General features: G+C 34.9%; 1 long non-coding RNA gene across 1 annotated transcript in view; it reads left to right on the top strand.

Moving 5' to 3' along the window:
* LOC311427386 overlaps positions 1–9,144 on the top strand; it is a 68,549-nt gene extending 59,405 nt beyond the window's left edge. Inside the window, exon 4 of the long non-coding RNA XR_014687331.1 lies at positions 9,024–9,144. This is a non-coding gene — a long non-coding RNA (uncharacterized lncRNA). The remainder of the gene's footprint in view (positions 1–9,023) is intronic.
* Positions 9,145–20,164: the final 11,020 nt, after the last annotated feature.

Raw genomic sequence — 20,164 nt, 5'->3', positions numbered from 1 at the left:
AGCAATTTGTATGTATGTATTCTTTCCTTCCTTCCTTCCTTCCTTCCTTCCTTCCTTCCTTCCTTCCTTCCTTCCTTCCTTCCTTCCTTCCTTCCTTCCTTCCTTCCTTCCTTCCTTCCTTCCTTCCTTCCTTCCTTCCTTCCTTCCTTCCTTCCTTCCTTCCTTCTTCCTTCTTTTTTTTCTTTTATATATATATATATGTATATATATATATACTGAAGAAAGTTTCCATTGGTTGAATAGGCTGAACTTTTTTCAGCCTATTCTATTAGTCAAACACACAGTATAGACTTAATGTCACTGGAATGTCAATGATTTACCTCACTGCTTACTTTTGATGGCAAGGTACTTCATACAATCGTAGATTATCCCAGTTGGAAGGGACCAACGAGGACCATAGATTCCAATTTTTGGGTCTCCAAGAAGGTGAAAATAATAACAGTAAAAACATGAATCTGAAATTCAGTTCTTAAAAATTCTCAGAATAAATGTCTTCCTGAAAAAAAGTCTGTTGGGTGGCTTAGATATAAAACTGCTAAATATTGTTATTATAAAATATTAATCAAATTTATCTTGATAGGATATGTTAGCTAAAAAGCCAATTTGCCTAGTTATTTTTTGACATGGTGTTATTAGATCCTTTCTCTCTCCAGTTACAGCAAGAATTTGTTAAAGGAGAAACAGATTTTTTATTAAAGGAGAAACAGATTATTTTTTTTAAGTTGATGGGCATCAGACAAAATTTTAGTGTGTACTATACTTAAATGTTGTAAATTCAAAACGAGGAGAAAAAATGGTTTTTGTTTTGATGTAAATCCTAAATCATAGATTCAAATTTTGCCACCTAGAGTCTTAGAAAATGCTCTCATCCAGACTTTTCTATGAATCCTGTTTTAAGTAGCTGAAAAGCAGTTAGATTCAGCTGTTCCTGTATGCATAAAATCATCATTAGATGGTTGAGTGCAAGCTGTTTTATTTTTAATTCCCATTATTCTCAGTACATATCTGGTCAGTGAAGAAAGCTGTGTTTATTTTTAAAATACCTTTGGGACAGTCTGGTGCTTGGAGCATTCTCTTTGATGTTTGTACTTTCCGTTTTCACCAGCGGACCAACTAAAACAACTAAAATCAACTTAGATCCAAAGTTGTCCAAATGGAGGGGATTTGACTTTAATTATATTTTGATATGAAGGCTGCATTTATTTCAGACCTATGACTCTCTTTTTCATAGATCAGTTTCATCTAGTTAATTTTTTTTTCCTCAGCAGGGGAAAAACCACAACTGCTACTAAAAATTCCCATGTTCTTCAAAAGGACCTATTCCCATGAGAAATGCAGGAAACTACTACTGGGTTGAGTTTTTTGGCTGTGTAGGATAAGAAACAGAACAATATCATAACTGGAAAAATTTCCCAGTAGTCTATGGTACTACAGCATAATATAGATGCAAACTCTCTCTTTCTCTTTCTCTCTCTCTCTCTTTTTTTTCTTAGTTTATTTTTTTGGGAGAAAAATGTATAGATGGTTTTAATTTTGCATGTGAAAAAGTCTCTAATTCTTCTTCTTCTTCTTTTTTTTTTTTTTTTTTTTTTCATTTTCTACTTTTGTCCTGGGTGGGACCACCAGTGGCCAAGAACCAACTTTTTCTTGAACAGTGTTTTTTAATTTAATTTAATTTAATTTAATTTAAATTTAATTATTTTATTTCATTTCATTTCATTTTATTATTATTTTTGTTTTCTTCTGGATGTAAGACTGCCAAAAATATTTGAGCCTTGATCATTTTGTAATGTACTTTGGAAGAAATGAAGGTATACTGCTGAATAAGGGACAAAGAAGAGAGGGACAAAATGGAGACTGATTTATTTTCTGGATAATCATGGACATCCTTGGGAAATTAGAACCCAGACAGTGTTCTCAGTATGACAGATGAGAGGTGGGAAAGAAGCAGCAAGCAGGAGCCAAGTAGAGACTGAAGCTGGGAAAGCAGCTGCTAACATAGGTTGAACAGAGCAGAACAGATCCTAACGGTGTTTTCTAGAGTTCTAGGAAAACAAAACCAAAATACTCAATGGTCCATTTTGAGGATGCTATCCACCTAGGGTACCCATTTCCTTTATTTCCAATATTTCCATTGCCTGAAGGCTCTCCCAATCATTTGTAGACTTTATGCTTTGTGTAGTGGAAAACTGCATCTAGTTTTGTTGTCGACAATCTGTTATTGTGAGTGGAATACTTAAAAATGAGTAGCTGGATATTTAACCTCTGATAGACTTAAACTTCTTGACCTAGTAAATGCTGGTCTAGTGTAGTTGTGAGAGAAACAAGTATGGCATACCTGTCTGAAAGCCATGCCATTAGCATGGTAGAGAAGAGCAAACATTGCCACTTGTCAGTTCATGTTCTACCTTGCAGTTGCTTCCTACCACTGTGAAAACAAACAAACAAGCCCACAACAACAGTAAGCCAAAACAAACCAAACAAAACCAACCAACCAACCAGCACCACCACCACCAAACCCACCACCACCAACAAAAAAGAACAAACCAAAAGCAAACAAAAAACACACATCAGAAATGCAGACATGAAGACTTCACTAAAACAAAACCTTTTTCATTTGAATTAATAAAGACATGGATTTCATATTTAATAAGTAAAAAGCAGGTGTCTAGCAACTAAATCAGTTTTGCTTCTGTATTTTGCATGGGAGGACAATCTGACTTTATATGACGAATGTAACTGTTTAATACCGTTATTTTAACATTGTATCAGTATCAAAGCTCCGGTTTAGTAACAGAATTCATATGTACTCACAGATTTTAGACTTAATGATTTTACTTAGCAATTAAAATCAATTTATTTTTCAGCATAAGATATTAATTGCACAAATCAGCAATAAGATAGCCTTTTGAAATTCTGTACTTTTAGGAAGTGGTTCTGTGCTAATTTGGTGCTTATGGGTATTACCACTTGATATCTATATTTTAACAATAGCTGGAGCAGAAAGTCATGTACATGAATTTTCATAACCTCAGGTTGCAGACCATTATATTGCCCTAGTGATGTTTCTCTCCTCACTTTTTGCCCACCCCCTAGGAGGGTTAGAGAAAGGCCCAATGCTGTGCCACTGCTGCTCAGCAGTAGACACAACACTGGTGTGATAACACTGCTGTTCCAGCTACAAGTACAGAATACGGCACTGTATGGGCTGCTGCCGGGAAAGTTAACATTCCAGCCAGACCCAGTACATATCGAACCGTTACAGATATAGCACACTTTTCAACTTACTAACGACAACAGTTATAGAATTGTAGAATCATAGGGTTTGGTTTGGAAGGGACTTTAAAGATCATATAATTCCAACCCCTCTGCCATGGGCAGAGACAAATCCCACAAGACCAGGTCAAAGCCCCATCCTGGCCTTGAACACTTCCAGGGATGGGGCATCCACAGCTTTTTTGGGCAACAGTGCCTCACCACCCTCTGAGTGAAGAATTTCCTTCTAATATCTAACCTAAATCTCCCCTATTTATTTTAAAGCCATTATGCCTTGTCATATCACTTAACATGCCGACAAAGAGTCCCTCCCCAGCTTTCCTGTAGATCCCCTTTAGGTACAGGAAAGCTGCAATAAGGTCTCTCTGGAGCCTTCTCTGAACAATCCCAACTCCCTCCACCTATTTTTTGTAGGAGAGGTGCTCCAGACCTCTGATGGTCCTTGTGGCCCTCTTCTGGATTCCTTCTAATACTTCAATGTTCTTCTTGTGCTGGGGGGGTGTTCTGGGGACTTAATTATGTCCAAAAAGATGTATTTATTTATTGTATGTTACAGCTGGATAATATTTTTCTGATGGATTTTTTTCTTTTTTTTTGGTGGGGGAACATTTTCATGAAAACATTTGTTTTCTATAGAAATATATAAATCTGACACACGTACACAAACAAATCTTGAAGACAGTTACAGCATTCAGACTTTTTCTGGTCTTTCAAAGTTTCTTAACTATATGAAAATGAAATGTTCTTCAGTTCAAATTACTTGAACAACAGACTAAACACAGTTTGGCTGACCCAAAGTAACATTTTGAAATTTTCTGTTTCATGGCAGAATTTTTTTTTTTGTTATGATTTGTAATAACAATTAAAAAAAAGGTTGGAATTTCTTCTCAGCTGTCCTTTCCCTGCATTTGTTGTACAAATAGTACTATCAACATTAATATAAATGTATTAAACCTAGAAAACAAAGCTTATATCATCAGCAGTTTTCTAGTACATTCAGGATTTGAAATTGCTAGGTAATTTAAATCAGATTTAAAGGAGGAAAGATGTCCGAGCAGTAACTGTGTTTCTGTAAATTTTACAAATATAGCAGCTGGATCTCTGCTGCTAAGTGGAAACTAGATCACTCTGTCCCCAGAACAAACTGGAGGCAAAACTCAGCTGCTACACATTTTGTTTGGCAGCAGATGGCTGCTAGCTAGGGCTTCAGACCATCCACAGTGATGCTGATTCTTTCTTTGGTGAGGGTATGAAAGCTATGTGTTGAATGATAGGAAGCAAAGAACACACACTCATCTGAAATAAGACTACGCTAGTTCTTCTGAATCACCCACTTCCCACTCCCATCCCCCACATAAATAAGTACTTAAGGTAACATTCTCAGCCTAGTATTCCTGGTAGTCAACAGTCCTGGTATTCAACAAGTAATTGATCAGCTTCGGTTTATCTTTGATGTCTATCTTATCACATAAGGTTATCACATTGGACTGGAATACAGTTGATGTCATTTCTAATGATCTGACATGAGTCTAGAACAGACTGTCAGAAAAGCTGTACTGATTGCCTTTGTGAATGCTCTGTGACTCTAGACAAATAAATGACTTCCACATACAATGCTCCCTGAAAGCTAGAATGCATGTTCCAATAATGGAATCAGCAGTTAAATCCCCTCTTCTTCAGGCTAAAAAAAACAGTTTTCTCGGCTACTTTAGCAACATATTCTCCAGCCTTCTGTAATCTTAGTGGCTCTCTTTTAAATTCTCTCAAGCCTATCAGCATCATGTATAGTGGAAGTGTCTAAAAGTGTCCCCAGTGTGCATCCTCACAAGTGCCAAGTATGACATAATTACTTCCATCAATTTGTTAGCCCCACTGTTAATACAGACTAGCAAATGTTTTATCTTTATACTGTAAGGGCACATTATGCACTTGTTTAAAAATGGTGAACGTTCATCATGCCCAGTTTGTTATCAGATCCAATTTTCAGTAAACACAGAATGACTTATCTCTCAAAGTTAGACTCCTTTTTGTTGACTCAAACTAAAACATACCCAGAAACTGAAACACAGAAGTTGCTAATCCCGTCAGCATGTTTTGTTCTGTGTACTTACAGAGTAGTGTACAGTGTTGAAGATGTTGTTGTTACCATAGCTGATATTCTTGTCTCTATCTCCCTTTTTACAACCTATAGACTATGAATACTCTTTCATTCATCTGAGACTCACATGGCCCAACTTTATTTTTCTGTTCCCTTATAACTTTACACTGCTTTGAGGGTCTGGTTTATGAGAAAATTTGCAGACCAAAAGCCTCGTTCACCCGAGGAGTTGCAATTCTTGGGTTAGGAATCTCATACAAGCATTTCTGTTCATTTTGCCGCACCTCGAGTACTGTGTTCAGTTTTGGGCCCCTCGCTACAGGAAGGACATGGAGGTGCTTGAGTGAGTCCAGAGAAGGGCGATGAAGCTGGTGAGGGGTCTGCAGAACAAGTCCTACGAGGAGCGGCTGAGGGAGCTGGGCTTGTTCAGCCTGGAGAAAAGGAGGCTCGGGGGCGACCTTATTGCTCTCTATAGGTACCTTAAAGGAGGCTGTAGTGAGGTGGGGGTTGGTCTATTCTCCCACATGCCTGGTGACAGGATGAGGGGGAATGGGCTTAAGTTGAGCCAGGGGAGTTTTAGGTTGGATGTTAGGAAGAACTTCTTTACTGAAAGGGTTGTTAGGCATTGGAACGGGCTGCCCAGTGAAGTGGTTGAGTCACCATCCCTGAAGGTCTTTAAAAGACGTTTAGATGTAGAGCTTAGGGATATGGTTTAGTGGAGGACTTATTGTTAGGTCAGAGGTTGGACTCAATGATCTTGAGGTCTCTTCCAACCTAGAAATTCTGTGATTCTGTGATTCTGTGATTCTGTGATTCTGTGATTTTGCCAGTAGGACTGTTAGCGATCAATTAAAGTCCTCCTGACTGGTATAACTGTCCTTGAAAATACACTTCATGAAACTTCAGTTTTGAAATGTTGTGTTTGCTCTGTCTGTTGAGCACTGAGTTTTGCTTGAATATAATTTTATTTATATTTTCAAGCAATCTGAGTTCTAAGTCAGTAGACTGGGCCTCTGTCTCTTTTCAATCACATGGTGAGAACAAAACATGGTATATATGAATGAGATCTCTAATTTTTTCCATTCTATATATTTAGTTGTGTGCTGTGGCCCAGCATACTTAAATAATGTTCAGGCTTCCTTTACGAGGCTTTTTCTTTCCATATTTGATTATTTTCATTAAGATGATAGTACCCGATTCACCATCTCTATAATTATATTGTCATCCATTCCAACCTTATAACTATACTTCCAGCTGTTTCCATTGATTTTTTTTCTGAAACTATGCTTAACATTTTCAGGGAATTAACTATGTCCAAACTTTAAAGCAAATAGCTGTGAAACCATTGTGGATGACAATGTCTTCCAAGTAAATTTAAATCCAGAGGGGCAGAAACACTCTCACATTGGTATTGGTAGTGGCAACATTAGTATCACTAGTTTTACTTTGAGCTGCTAAAGTAAGTTCAGGATACATCCTATGTTAGCACCTGACACTGAAATGGTAGAAGAACCAAGTTTGTTCAGCAATGGTTAGTCTATGTGAGGAGGATATATAACACCTTATGTGATAGGTCCTTTAATGAGGAACATAGCCATGTGCTCTTCATTTCAACCTTATGAAGATATCTAACAAATTTATAAAAAAAACATTTAGAAGACCTAGGAAAAGAAAGATATTTTCCCTCTGCTTCTGAGGCTTGTAGAGTAGTAGAAATCAGAGTTGTAGAAATCAGAGTTGTAGCAATTGCATCCAGATGCCATGAATGAACTGCTTCTTCCTGTTCCACCATGTATCATCAACTAACAGTACTACCTACTGCCCACTGGTCTGTGGACTTCCACCACATTCCTGCCTTTGTTCAGCAGCCATTAAATTCAATTTGGAATTTTCTACCATTAGGAATTTGCAGCAGAAACTCCATGTCTTGTGTCTAAGAGTGGATAGAATACCCCCACCTACTTTCTTCTCTGAGACCTCGGCAGTTCTAAGATCATAGTGTAATTGTGATATATTATTTCACAAAAACTCGATTCAAGTTGGTTTTCATTTAGAATCGGTCTGCATAAAAGGATTTATTTGCATATGTGCATTTTCTTCATCAGCCACAAGATGGGAGTATTGACCTTTGAAGATGTGTGTTATCCCCCTCCCCGTTCCCCCTTCCCCCATGCTATGCCTTGCAAAGACTTTGAGAAAATGTTTTCTTCCCTTCTGAACAAGTTATCTGCAATGAATTAAATAAGTTTCTGGAATGTTTGGAAAAAGCTAGTCAGATTCTTTCCCAATATGAATCCAGAAGGCAAATAACATGTGCACATTAACAGAATTTCTTGTGACTAAGCATCACATTTCTCTGATACAAGTTCCAAACCAGTTCTTTTTCAGTTTCTCATGGATCTGACATATTTTTAGGTAATGGTTTGCCCTTAGCACTCTTGCTAGGATGTAAGTATAAGTAGAATAACAGATCAAAACACTTTGGGCTGTATTTACAGGTCACCATCTGCAAGTCTGATAGAGCAAAGCTTTCTTGCTAAAATGACCAATTCCAAGTACTTTTGTGGGTGAGAACACATGTTAAAAAGGCATTAATAAATAGAAAACCCTACAGTTAAATTTACTGCATGGGAAACTGGAATAGAGTTTCCTCTGCCTTTAGTGTTATTTCTGAAATTTATGAGCATGTCTTATTTGCTATCTGATGCAAAATGAATTGGTGCATAAAAAGAAAATGGGCTGATCCCAAACTACCGATCCTAAAATTTCTGAGTATTGATGGAGTTCATATAAAAACCTCTTTGGCCTGTACTCAAAGCATTCATAACTTTTGGGAAGCTTTCATCCTCATATAAGCTATGTGACCTGTAACCCTACTACAACTCTCCTTCTCCTCAGTTAAAGATGAAATAATTTCGCTAAGAAGTATGTAGGAAGTACTTGCATACATTGTTACCTCTTAATGGAAATAATATATGTTTACAGGTGTTTGTGTACAGCTTTGAAAAACTGCATAGCGTAAGCAGATGTGTGCTTATTTCTACCCAGCTGGTGCAAAGAAGAGAGGGAACAACTTAACATGTTGTATGCAAGTATTAAAGCAAGAGTATTCAGACAAAATACAATTTCCAGTCTGGCTTGTTAGATTAATGTTATAAAAAAGAGTTGACTAATGCTTTTGCATGGTAATATATTTTGCAAAGTTATACACTTTCCAAAACCTTTGGCTCCTATTCAAATATGGAACAAAGAAAGCAGATTATTTCAGAGGCCCATTACTTGCCATTGAGAAATTTTAAATCAGGTTTACAGGTTTAAATCAGGTGTACAGGTAGGTTTTGTTGTTGCTTGTTTGTCTTGTTTATGTTTTAAATGCTAAAATATCATTCTATTTTGTTATCTTCCATGAAAAACTCTTAAAACTATACTGGATTTAAATAACTGTTGAAGGTAGATTTAGTAGGAGAGAAGGATTCCTTCTTGGATATAGCTGATACTAGCAAAAACATAGTTTATCCATTGCATTTTTCATTTGTAAAACACATTTTTTCCAGTTTTGTGAACTGTACATAGCTGTTAGTTTTTATGTAAATTTTTGGATGCATTTGAACAAATAGAAAACTTGATTCTTATTATTTCTGTATTGCAGGCTTGCTGAAAACTTTTGGGCTTCTCTTCCTTCCATGCCTACAATACGGAACAGAAAGGCTGAGCTGAGTTGTGGCAAGCAGTAACAAAACTGTAGTAAAAATATTCATGCTCTCTCCCTATGCTTGGGTCTTCTGTTAAACCTGAAACCTTGTATTCCCTTACTGTGATCTTAATAGGAAATTGATATTTTGTCTTCTCCAAGGATAAAAGAGAATAATCATAAACATATACAAATGACTAAGGAAACATGGCCTTATATATAGTGCTGCATTTAAAGATATGAATAATAGTCTCAGTAGGAGAAAGGAAAGAAAATGCAGCATTCCCATGGAAAATATCTTGCTGTCCCTTTGGCAGAAGGGATCTTGGAAAAAGATACTGTTCGCCTCTTTCACTACCTGTCTGTTTTCTCCCCAGGAGCAGTTATACAATGAAAAATGGCTGATGCCTTTTTGTACCATGTCTTTACTCTTTCTGTATGTTCAGAATTAGGTCTGTTTGCCTTCAGATCAGTAAAACATTTAGTTTTATCTTTTCTGTTAACAGCATAACTATATAGCTAAGTGTAAATCTTTGCTTTTTGTCCATTCACAACTGTTTACTGACTTACAGGAATTTAATCCTTTACAGTCTCATGCATAGTTTTTAAAGGAAGAGCCTAGGTACGGTTTCTTTAAAGAGGACTCAGAGCTTCCTGAATGTAACACTACAGCTCTTCTGCAGCATGCCCTTTCATATGCTTTTTCAAGGCTCTCTTAAGTAAACTTGAGCATTTTTATTTATTTTATTTTTATTTTTATTTTTTTTTATATGAGAAAAAGGATTACTTCCCAAGTGGGAGGCATAGTTAGCTCAAAGAGCACGGACAATTTAAAACTAATTTTATGATGGGTGATGAAAAGTAGGGTTGGTTTTCTTTCCTTTCCTGCTATATTTTACCAGGGTTGTGGCCTCTCTGGTTGTTAAACTGGTAGGAAGGCAGGCAAAGATCTTCACTGGCTTTATTTTTTTATTTTTTTATTTTTTTATTTTTTTTTTATTTTTTGTATAAATGAGAATTCCTTTGATGTAGATATAGAAAGAATGAATCAGATAATGTAATACTTTATTTAACTCTGTTACCCAAGTGAAAGAACCACCTTACAATATCAGACCATGTTACTTCTATAACAGTTTCAGTAGGGTCAGTGATCTCTACTTACAACAAAGGTGAAGGTAATCATGAAAATCATGGTCCTATGTGCCATCAGGTCTGAATTCAAGTCTGTTAAAAACATATGTGATAAGATGGGAACTGAAGGAAAGTCACAAGCTGGGTGAAACAGAAGGAGTCCCAAGTCTCTAGGCACTGCTGTGTCTGGATCAATGAGTAGCCATAAGAAGGTCTGATGCATCTCAGTCATTTGCGGATTTATTTAATTGTTTCTCATTGCCTCATAGGAGACTTTCCATTGGATCAGTTGACTTTTGCATCCTATATTATAAGGACAACAATTCCACACAGGCGTTTTATAGAGGTCCCAAAGCACCATCCTGAGAGCTTATAGTACAATTCAGTTTCATGGCTAGTCACATTAAAGTCATGTTTTAAAAGACTTTCCTCTTTTTGCCCCGTGTCATTTACATGTTTATTCATTTGAGATGTACTGACAGTCCCAAGGAAGCCAATGGTCCTTGCCATATGTTCTTACAGAGTCAACATGAGAAATATCTTTCTTTCTGTATTTCTGAGATTTTATGCAGATGAAAGATATCATGTTATTACAAGGACAACTTTGACAAGATACACAAATCCCTACTGCATTTGAAGGTACCTGATTTTTGTTTATTTATCTTACCACAGCATTTTATATATTCATGTATTTATTTATTTGTCAGTGGATGTATTTTTCCATGGATTTTCTTTTCAGAACAGTGACAGAGTAACTGTTCAGAGTAACAGTGACAGAGTAACGAAGTGGCATCACACATGTGTGGCAGAGAGGGCCACATAGGAACTGATAACATTTTTAATTCACTGAAGGCTGTGGGCAAACTAAAGTATTCCTCATATCTTGTGCAAGGTCAGAAAGTATAGAGGAACAAATCTATGATGCTGATCTTGTAGAGGTGGAACAGCAACACAGAACATTTATGGTCTTAATATCTCCCTTACCATGTTTTGTTTTGGTTCTGTGCTCAGGTTGCAATCCAGATGTAGTTCACTGCCCAAAAAGCCTGTCTTGCTTGCTCAGTGACTGCATATATGTCAAGTGCAGCATGGCCTGTCATCTCACCACACTCCCTGGAACAGCCTAGGTAGACTAGGGAATGGACATGGAGACCTGGGGCTGGAGAGGCACTGGAATTCAATTACAAGTCTGCTGCAGACCCAAAATCTATCATAAAAACTGTCCGTAACGTTTTAGCTTTAATCATCCCTATCTGAACTCTCTTTGATGTTAAAGATGGGTTATTCTTATCCCTCTTTCTTGTCATATTGTGGGAAAGCATTACTAAATCAAGCAGTGAGATGCAGACCTTTCAGGAAGCTCAGACATGGAGTGAACAGTTTTCTCCAGCCCTTGAAAGTACATGGGATTGATCTGTTTGCTGTACAATCCCTAAGCCCCAGGCTAGGGATAAAATTTCTTAGAAGGGAGGCAAAGTAAATCAATTCTCTTCTGTTGCTGGGGTAAAGTTGGTCAATAGCTGATCTTTTAAAGCACCTCCATCAACAATTTATGAGATTTATTCAGTTTATGCGAAAGAGCACTCCATAATCATCACTACACAGTGATGGCCCAACAGGGTGTTGCTAACTGGATATCATTTAATAAAAGTTTTTCAAGTGCTCAGCATGCTTTCATCAGAGGGTGATTTTTGTTTTTATCCTTGTTTTGTATGAACATTAGGAGGTAATCAAGAAGTTATAAAAGTTGATGATTTATGAAGCTTTTGAAGTGGTGGGTGAAATTGTAGGCTAGATATAATGCTCATATTGATCACAATGTTTGTAAAAGCACGATAAGTCTGTTGACTAAAAGTACTATTAAAACGAGTTTTATAACACAATGTTGAATAGAGATTTAGTAATATTTTCATAACGTGACTATGGCTAGTAGTGGCCTTCATCAACAGCAGGCTTTGTAATGTTGATAGGGTCACAAGCCTCATAAATATTAACAAGACTTGTAGATAGTCATAGAACTTTTTCAGAATTACATATGTTCTGAAAATAGCAAAATAGCTCTTCAGTTTCTTAGGTTGCCATCAGTATTTTTGCCCTTTACCTTTTAAAATTTCTATTCCATTTATGAGTTCATCCCAGTCTACTCCTTTGATTTCTCAGTCTCCTCTTGCTTTGTTGATTTTTTTTTTTTTAATGCAATTCTTCTACTTTTTATTCCTTTTCATTTTCTCATATCCTGAGACTACTTTGATTATTACCTTTCTTGTTTCAGTTTTGAAAGGACAAGGAAAAACAGTCATCATATATCTGTTTGCGTATGTAATGCCGTACCCATTAATTCCTATTGCACATTATCCACCTTTTACAATGAATTACAAGAGCTGCTTTTTAAAGTGTCATATGTAACCCAATTTCAGTTCTTCTTTTAATCTCTTGTCACTCTCACTACGTTTTTTTTTGTTTTGTTTTGTTTTTTCATTTATATCTGCTTATGTCATGGAGAGAGTCTCAACTTCTCTTTCTTTTTTCTTTCTTTTTTTTTTTTTTGATAAATCACCAGCACAAACATACATATATATCTTTGATGAATCTTAGTTTCTCATTTTGATGCACATTCTGTTTCACTGCATCCAGTTGAAGAGCTTGTATCTTCATATCAATGCCCTTTCAATCTGCTGGTTGTTAGCTATGTGAATATGTGACTACAGCCCCTAATTTTGGAAAGCAATCTAGTTCTAGCTTTTAGGATTGCGTAGCTTCCTTCTCCATCATTATTATGCACAAGTTTTTATTTATTTGTTTTAGCTAATAATACTAACCATCCCTTTAGTGCTACGCTTATCTCCAACAAGTTTATATAACTTGAAGTGTTTTTTGGGTAAAAAGACAAATTTGCATACTTTTGGAATAAGCTCTGGTTTCCAAGAAATGGACTTGATGATCATTGTGGGTCTCTTCCAATGTGGATATTCTATGAATTTATGATTCTTCATTTTATTTAGTTTATACTAAACTAACTTTAGTTTATATATTTATCTACTGTATAATCTAGCCACTATATAGGAACATCTAATGCTATTATGAGAAAACTGCAGCAACATCCATTCTGTGCTAATACAGAACCGTGCTTTCAAATTAAACAATTGAAAGTATGTCATGAAGAACATTTGCCAAGTACCTTATATCTTCTGTGTTCCTTATTTGGAACACAGTTGCCATAGTCTGCATTAGTGGATGATCCTCTGAGACCTCACAATACAGATCTCTGCAGAACATGTGGAATCTGTGTTCCTCTGAAAATTACTCCCATTGAATCTAAACCACACAAACTACATGTAATATTATATTAAACTACATGTAATAAATATTATCGGTATCATAAAACCAATCTGAAAAACACTCATTTACTCATTTAAAGTTAAACTGGATATTTTATTATTTTCCTATGGCCTTCTTTTGACATAGAATAAAATTACTTTTGGTTTTGTTTATCTTCAAAAGCACTTCAGAAGTAGAGGTTCACTGATATTAATTATTTTGTTCTTTTTCATTACAGTATTTAGGCAAATGCTTAAAGGAGCAAAGTCACTCAAGAGACAGCACAGTTGCTGAAAGCTTTTTTTCCAAATTAATTTAGAAAACCTTGCCAATAATTGAGATTTTATATTGTTATGTGGCCAAAAATACCAAGACATCTATTCTAAAATCTCAGAAAACCTAGAAATGCTGGAAAATCTGTCTATCATTTTTGTTTCTCTTGAAAATCTCTTGAAATATCTCTGAAGCTGGAAAGTCCTAGGATGTATTGGAAGGACTTTCCAAACCAACAGATGTTGGTATCTCTTTTCAACAGCTTGGTTCCAAAAAATAGAGAAGATCTGAAGTACTTTCTGTACTCAATGTACTAAATGTAATAAATGGAGAAATTATACCCAATATTAAAAATAAAATAAAATATTAAAACTAGACAAATACCCCATACAGAAACTAGACAAAATTTGTCACAAAAAAGTAAGAATAACATTTACATCTGTTGCTGTTATTCTTAAAATATAGTATTTCTTGAAACATGTAAAGTACTTGCTTTATAGATAGAAAAGAAGATGAAATTTACTTTTTTTTTTTTTTTCATCTTAGGAGATAGATTTTATCTTTTTATCTGTTTATCTTTCATCTTTTTTATCTTATCTTTATCTAGGTCATAAATGTGGGCATATTTCTTCCACAAAATAAAAATTAATAAATTTTATTTATATGATGGAAAAATCACATGTTCAATAACTGATGTCATTTACAAATGTTTAATTTACCTCTCTTTGTTGAAATTTGAAATAGTAATGAACTCTAGATTTGTTTATATTTAATGTGAACTCTGTTTTTGGACAGTGAAGAAACACTATTGAGAAGAATTAAACTGGTAAAGGCAGCAGATGTTTTGGGTTTTACTAGGCACGTGCACGTAATTTCATTTTGAGAGCAAGAGAATTGTGAAATTAAAAAGAATGCTTAAATCCCATTTAAAAAATATTATATTATATTATGTTATGTTATGTTATGTTATGTTATGTTATATTATATTATATTATATTATATTATATTTATAATATATAATAATATATATTATAATATATATTTATAATATATAATATATTTATATAATATATTTATAATTTATTTATAATATATATATTATATATAAATATATAATTATTTATAATATATAATATAATATAATATAATATAATATAATATAATATAATATAATATAATATATATTTTTAATGGGACCGGCAACACATTAAAAAAAGAATTGTTGTAGGAATTATGTAGGCATTATGAAAATTATGAACTAGAGGAAAGAAAAATAAGACAAAAGTTTGGGAGAAAATGACCCATGAACGATCTCACTTAATATTCACTATGCAAACATGAAATGACTGGCTGTATTTGTAGACATTAGACAAATGTACAATTCTTGGACAATGATCTAAGCAATATGGATCTTCTCATGTTTTCATTCTTGATGACATAAATTATATCGACATTGATAAGTCTAAAATTGAAAAGAAAACTAGGAGAAAAGATATCATTGTTAGATTTTGTTTTGCTATAACAATTAACTGAACCATTTGAAAATCAAGTATTCCTTGACTGCTGAAGCATTGGATTGTCTTGAACCTTTATAGATAAAATGCTATGTCAAAAAGTTGCATCACATTCTCCTCGTGAAAGTCCTTGTTTTCACTTAAATAAATGTGAGAAAAATCTTTGCTGGTGTGTTAGAAAATCAGCACAAACTTTTCTATGCTTAGGCACTGGACACTGATCTTTTTTAGCATGGATTCCCACGTGATACAAGTCAGAACAGCTCTGTTGAAGTCAGTGGAGCAAATCAATCAATACTGGCTAAGGGTTTTGTCCCCAGTCAGTGTTTTCATGGAAAGACAGAAAAGGGACACTTTTCACTGTCATGTACTGAAAAACATCATGTGTCTTACTGGGTCAGGCTAAAGACTGCCCTTTGGAAAAAAAAAAAAAATCACTGCCTCTTGGCTAAGCAAAAGAATTGTGCAGTTTTGAGTACAAACAATAGAGCCTTTGAACTAAAGATGTGCAGGCATGAAACTGTTTATAGGGAAAAATGACCCACTTCTCTGGGAACATGACCCAATTTAATCTGCTAGAAAAAAAATGAAAAGCTATTTGACCTAAATTTTCTGAAGCAAAAGGTGTGTGGCAAACAGGAATCTGTCCATAGAGTTCACAAGGTAGCATCATTTACAGGTCACTTACTCCGTGAGTCAGGCAGGATTTTGTTTCTTTTAATAGGTTGTGATTAGAAACATTACCTGAAGAACTTCCACAGAGCTTTGATCTGTCCTGTCACTCCTTTGCAGCTGTCTTAGGGATGCAACTACTCTGTAAACACCAGTATCACTTAAGTACACTTGGAGTCTTAGGACAACCTAAGAAAACATTTGGTGATAATAAAGTACCTTTCTCAAACAGTTGTGCAGAGACAAGAAGACCACCAGATCATTGGATTGTAAGATCTGAGATAATTTAGGTAAAGGATTGATCACAGTACGACTGTCAACCTACAATATCACTGCCTAAATAAAGAGACACAAAAAGTATAATTTTATTAGTTCAGGTGATTATTAAGGTGGAAGTGTCATGTACTGAAGAAATTCATGCTCCTACATGTTCGTGTAGGAATCTTTTTTTGAGAACGGACCTGCTTTGACTTTTGTCTATTTCTTGTTCTCTAGATATCTGTTAATTTATTGAGTCATCAGTCAGTCAAAACCGAGTCACTGCAGAAAATTTATTTGAAATACTTCAATGACGAGTCTTTCCATGCACTTTCCTCAATGTTTTATATCAATATCAATACTTCAGGGAATTGTATGAGTGCTGTGTAGTCTTCAAAACATATTGGCATTTTTTGTTAAAAGCCCAGATATTTTCATGCCTCTTCTCAGGTAAATCAAAAATTGGGTAAAGAATGTTTGATGAATATTTCTTCTTTTTGTCTACAGAAATGCAAATGCAAAATGAGTCATAGCTGCTGCCATTTCTTTCACTTCCAGAATTGCTAAGGGACCACTAATTTGGAACAAAGAACAATATGAGCACACTGTCATCCAAGATTTTACTAAAATTGATGATAAATAATTGACGATCTCACAAAAAATATAATAAAATTGACCTTTGGTCACACAGAGATCAGTAAAATCAGTTGAGGTCTACTCTTTATCATGGCCATTTTGTCATTTACTCAATGGAAATTTCTTCTTGTAAAGTGTGTAAAACATGACAAATAGGAAAATGGATATTTTTCTCTAATTAATCTTTTTGTTTATTCAGTATTTCGGAGATACTTGAGATACTTTGTATTACCTTGCTTTGATACTCTGTTATGCATCTGGATGGGCAGCAAATAGTCCCATGCAAATTTACAAAACAACAGAAAGATGCTAGAAAATAAAGTAAGATTGAACAATGCCCTTAAAGGCCATAGTAGTCAGAGGTATGTTGACTTTACAGCTTTTTATTAGGTCCCAGTAATTCTGTCTTTCTCAGCAATTTACCTTGTTACATTTACCTTGTGGTATCATAAAACTTCAGCTCTAACAACTTGATTCAGTGGGTATTACTATTTCATGGCTGTCATGATGTATAAAATCATCTCTTTTGTGGAAGACATGCAATTAAATACAGCAGCATGGTGGAGAACAACAGATTTTTACTGCAGAGGTCTCAGTTTTCTCTGTTTAACAGAGGATGCACTGTATGGTTCATTCAGCCACTGAACATGACTTCACATTAGAAATGTATTACTGTGGTTAAGTGGCATTTAAAAGGTCTGAGCTGGCCTGTTCAGTTACCCCTACTCTATCTATACTGCTGAAACCCTAATAAAAGTCACACTAGTTTGTTGAGCATTTTGGGATCTGGGTACTTACCCATATCTTTGAAAACTAGCAGCATTGGTAGAACAAGCTAGAAGTTATCTCAAGCAAAAAAAGTGAGAAAAAAGCAAAATTCTTCCAGCCCAGGTATATATGTCAAAAATGAAGAGAACTCATGAGTATCATCCTATCAAATTTACTCCTTCCATTTGCAAAGATTTTCAGATACAAAATACCTTTCAGTATCTATCCAACCTGTATCTATCCAAGCAACTGAGATGCTTTCTCATTCTGATGAGATAATTATCTAGCAGTATCAATTTTGACAGTGATTCTTAACAGATAAATGGTTGATCATAGAATGATATATTTTTTTTCATCATCTGTAGTGAATTCAAGTTGGTATCTGCAGCTGCAGGGTTTAACAGCCCTAAACTAACTGGAGTTCTCCAATTTGTGTTTAGAATTATTTGGTTGTTTCTTCACAATACTTGTCTTCAAGTTTTCTACTCTCATGTTTGCGCTTGTACTAATGTGGTGCCAAGCACTACTTGTATGTCAGAGTGACAGTTTTACAGCCTTGATTACCCATAGCTTTCGTAGTCATCAACAGTGTGCATTTGAATATGAACATTTCACAACAGACTCATCGTGTTTACAGACAGCATGTGGCTTACGCTGGCCTAATGCAGGAATTAAACGTTAGAAATTGAAGGTAATTAAGTAAAGATAAGAGCACTGCTAGTTATTATACAATAGGAAATAGATAACTGAAACTGGTAACTGAAATAAGTGGAATATTGATTGTTGGGACAAAGACAGTAAAACTTTTTTAATTTTTTAAGTAATACTTCAAAATGAATAATTTAGCAAATGTAACTGCTAAAAGCATGGGTTCAAAATTTCTCCTGACAGAGACTATTGAAAGAGAGCCTTGTACTTTTAGAGAAGCTCTTTATCAAAGATGGAGTGTCAGAAGTGCTTGGCTGACCAAAGCCTCTATGTTCAAGGTCACCTCTAGGTCCATCCTAATCTCCACTTCTGTCTCTGCTAGCACTTCTGCTTTGACTGGTGCTGCCACTGTGATACAACAACCAGGATCATCTAAAATGCTGCACAAACATCTGAGTTCAAGTTTGACTCATTCTATATAAGTTACAGAAGCCTATTTGTATTTTATCAAAACATTCTAATTAATTGGAAAAAAATAGCTGAATCTGGAAAGCTTTCAAGGACAATCTGAACAATTCTACACACTGCTCCTTCCACTGTGTTTAGTACATGACATGAGTATACCGTCTCATATTATGTATTTTTACCCTTCTCATTGACTTGCTAACTAGGAATTATAAGTAAGGAAAAATTCTCATGAACTTTTTTATTATCAGATGTAATGGTACAACTTCAATTTTCTTGAATATTAAGTTTATTTTAAATTGGACTTCATTCTTATTTTTTTTTTATTTTTTATTATTTTTTATTATTTTATTTTATTTATTTATTTTCTATGCACACACTTCCAGTATCTAGATTTCAAATATCAGAATTCTGCATTATTACCATAGAGTATGATTTTAAATTTTATTTGAATTTATATTTAAAGTATGATCATTTAATATATGGGTAGACCTGTGCGGTGTCAAGAGTTGGACTTGATGATCCTTAAGGGTCCCTTCCAACTCAGGATATTCTATGATTCTATGATTCTAATATTACTATTAAAAATGATCTACTTTTTTACCTCAAAGAATACCTATGGTCCATGCAGCATTAGTCATTAAAATGTACTTTGTATTTTTTATTTTTAAATATTTCTTTCTTTATTTATTTAGCAGATGAATTCTCCTCCAAATCCTGCTTTGCAGAATTTTGTTAAATGTAACTTTTGTAAATGAAGCTTTTATTTTTTTATATATATATATTTTTAGAAGAAAAAAATGATTTATGCATGCAGTAAGGGCTTCTAGAATAAAGTTTGCAGATTCAACCTTACAGTGCTACACAATTTGTTACAGATCTGTTTTTCAGTCCTTGGCTTGGCAGTACAGAATGAAATAAAAAATATTAAGAAAAGGAGACCCTCCGCCCATATATATAAAAGATAAAAAATAAGTTAGCATTTGCCATGTTTTCTAAATCACATTATAGAATCCAAAAATCTCTTTAAAATCTTAGTCATGACAACATGACTGCTTAACAAGCATTAATTTTCCATTGTTGCGTTAGTGTCTTATTTTTGGCCAGACCCTGCTTCCAGGCCAAAACCCAACTAGTACTCCTTAGTACGAAAACACAGTACCTTCCCACACTGATGTTTGGGAAAAGAACTACTGTATAAGTTACAGAAGCCTTATGGCAACTTGCCATAAGTCCTACGTCTTACTCAATTTGTTTCAGGCAATTTGCCCTTCCTCCTGATGAATGAAGATTTTGCCTCCATTCCTCTACAGAAAGTAATCACCTGTCTTATGGTGGTTAATTTAGTTATGCAGATTTTCTCCTGCTTGTCTTTAGGGCTACAGCCTCCCTGAGCATTGTCACAAGTTCTTTTTC

This window comes from Aythya ferina (assembly GCF_964211825.1).
Source record: "Aythya ferina genome assembly, chromosome: Z".
In the NCBI taxonomy this organism is placed as follows: Eukaryota; Metazoa; Chordata; class Aves; order Anseriformes; family Anatidae; genus Aythya; species Aythya ferina.
Note: the sequence above shows the minus strand (reverse complement) of the source record. Positions and strands in the feature narration are given on the sequence as shown.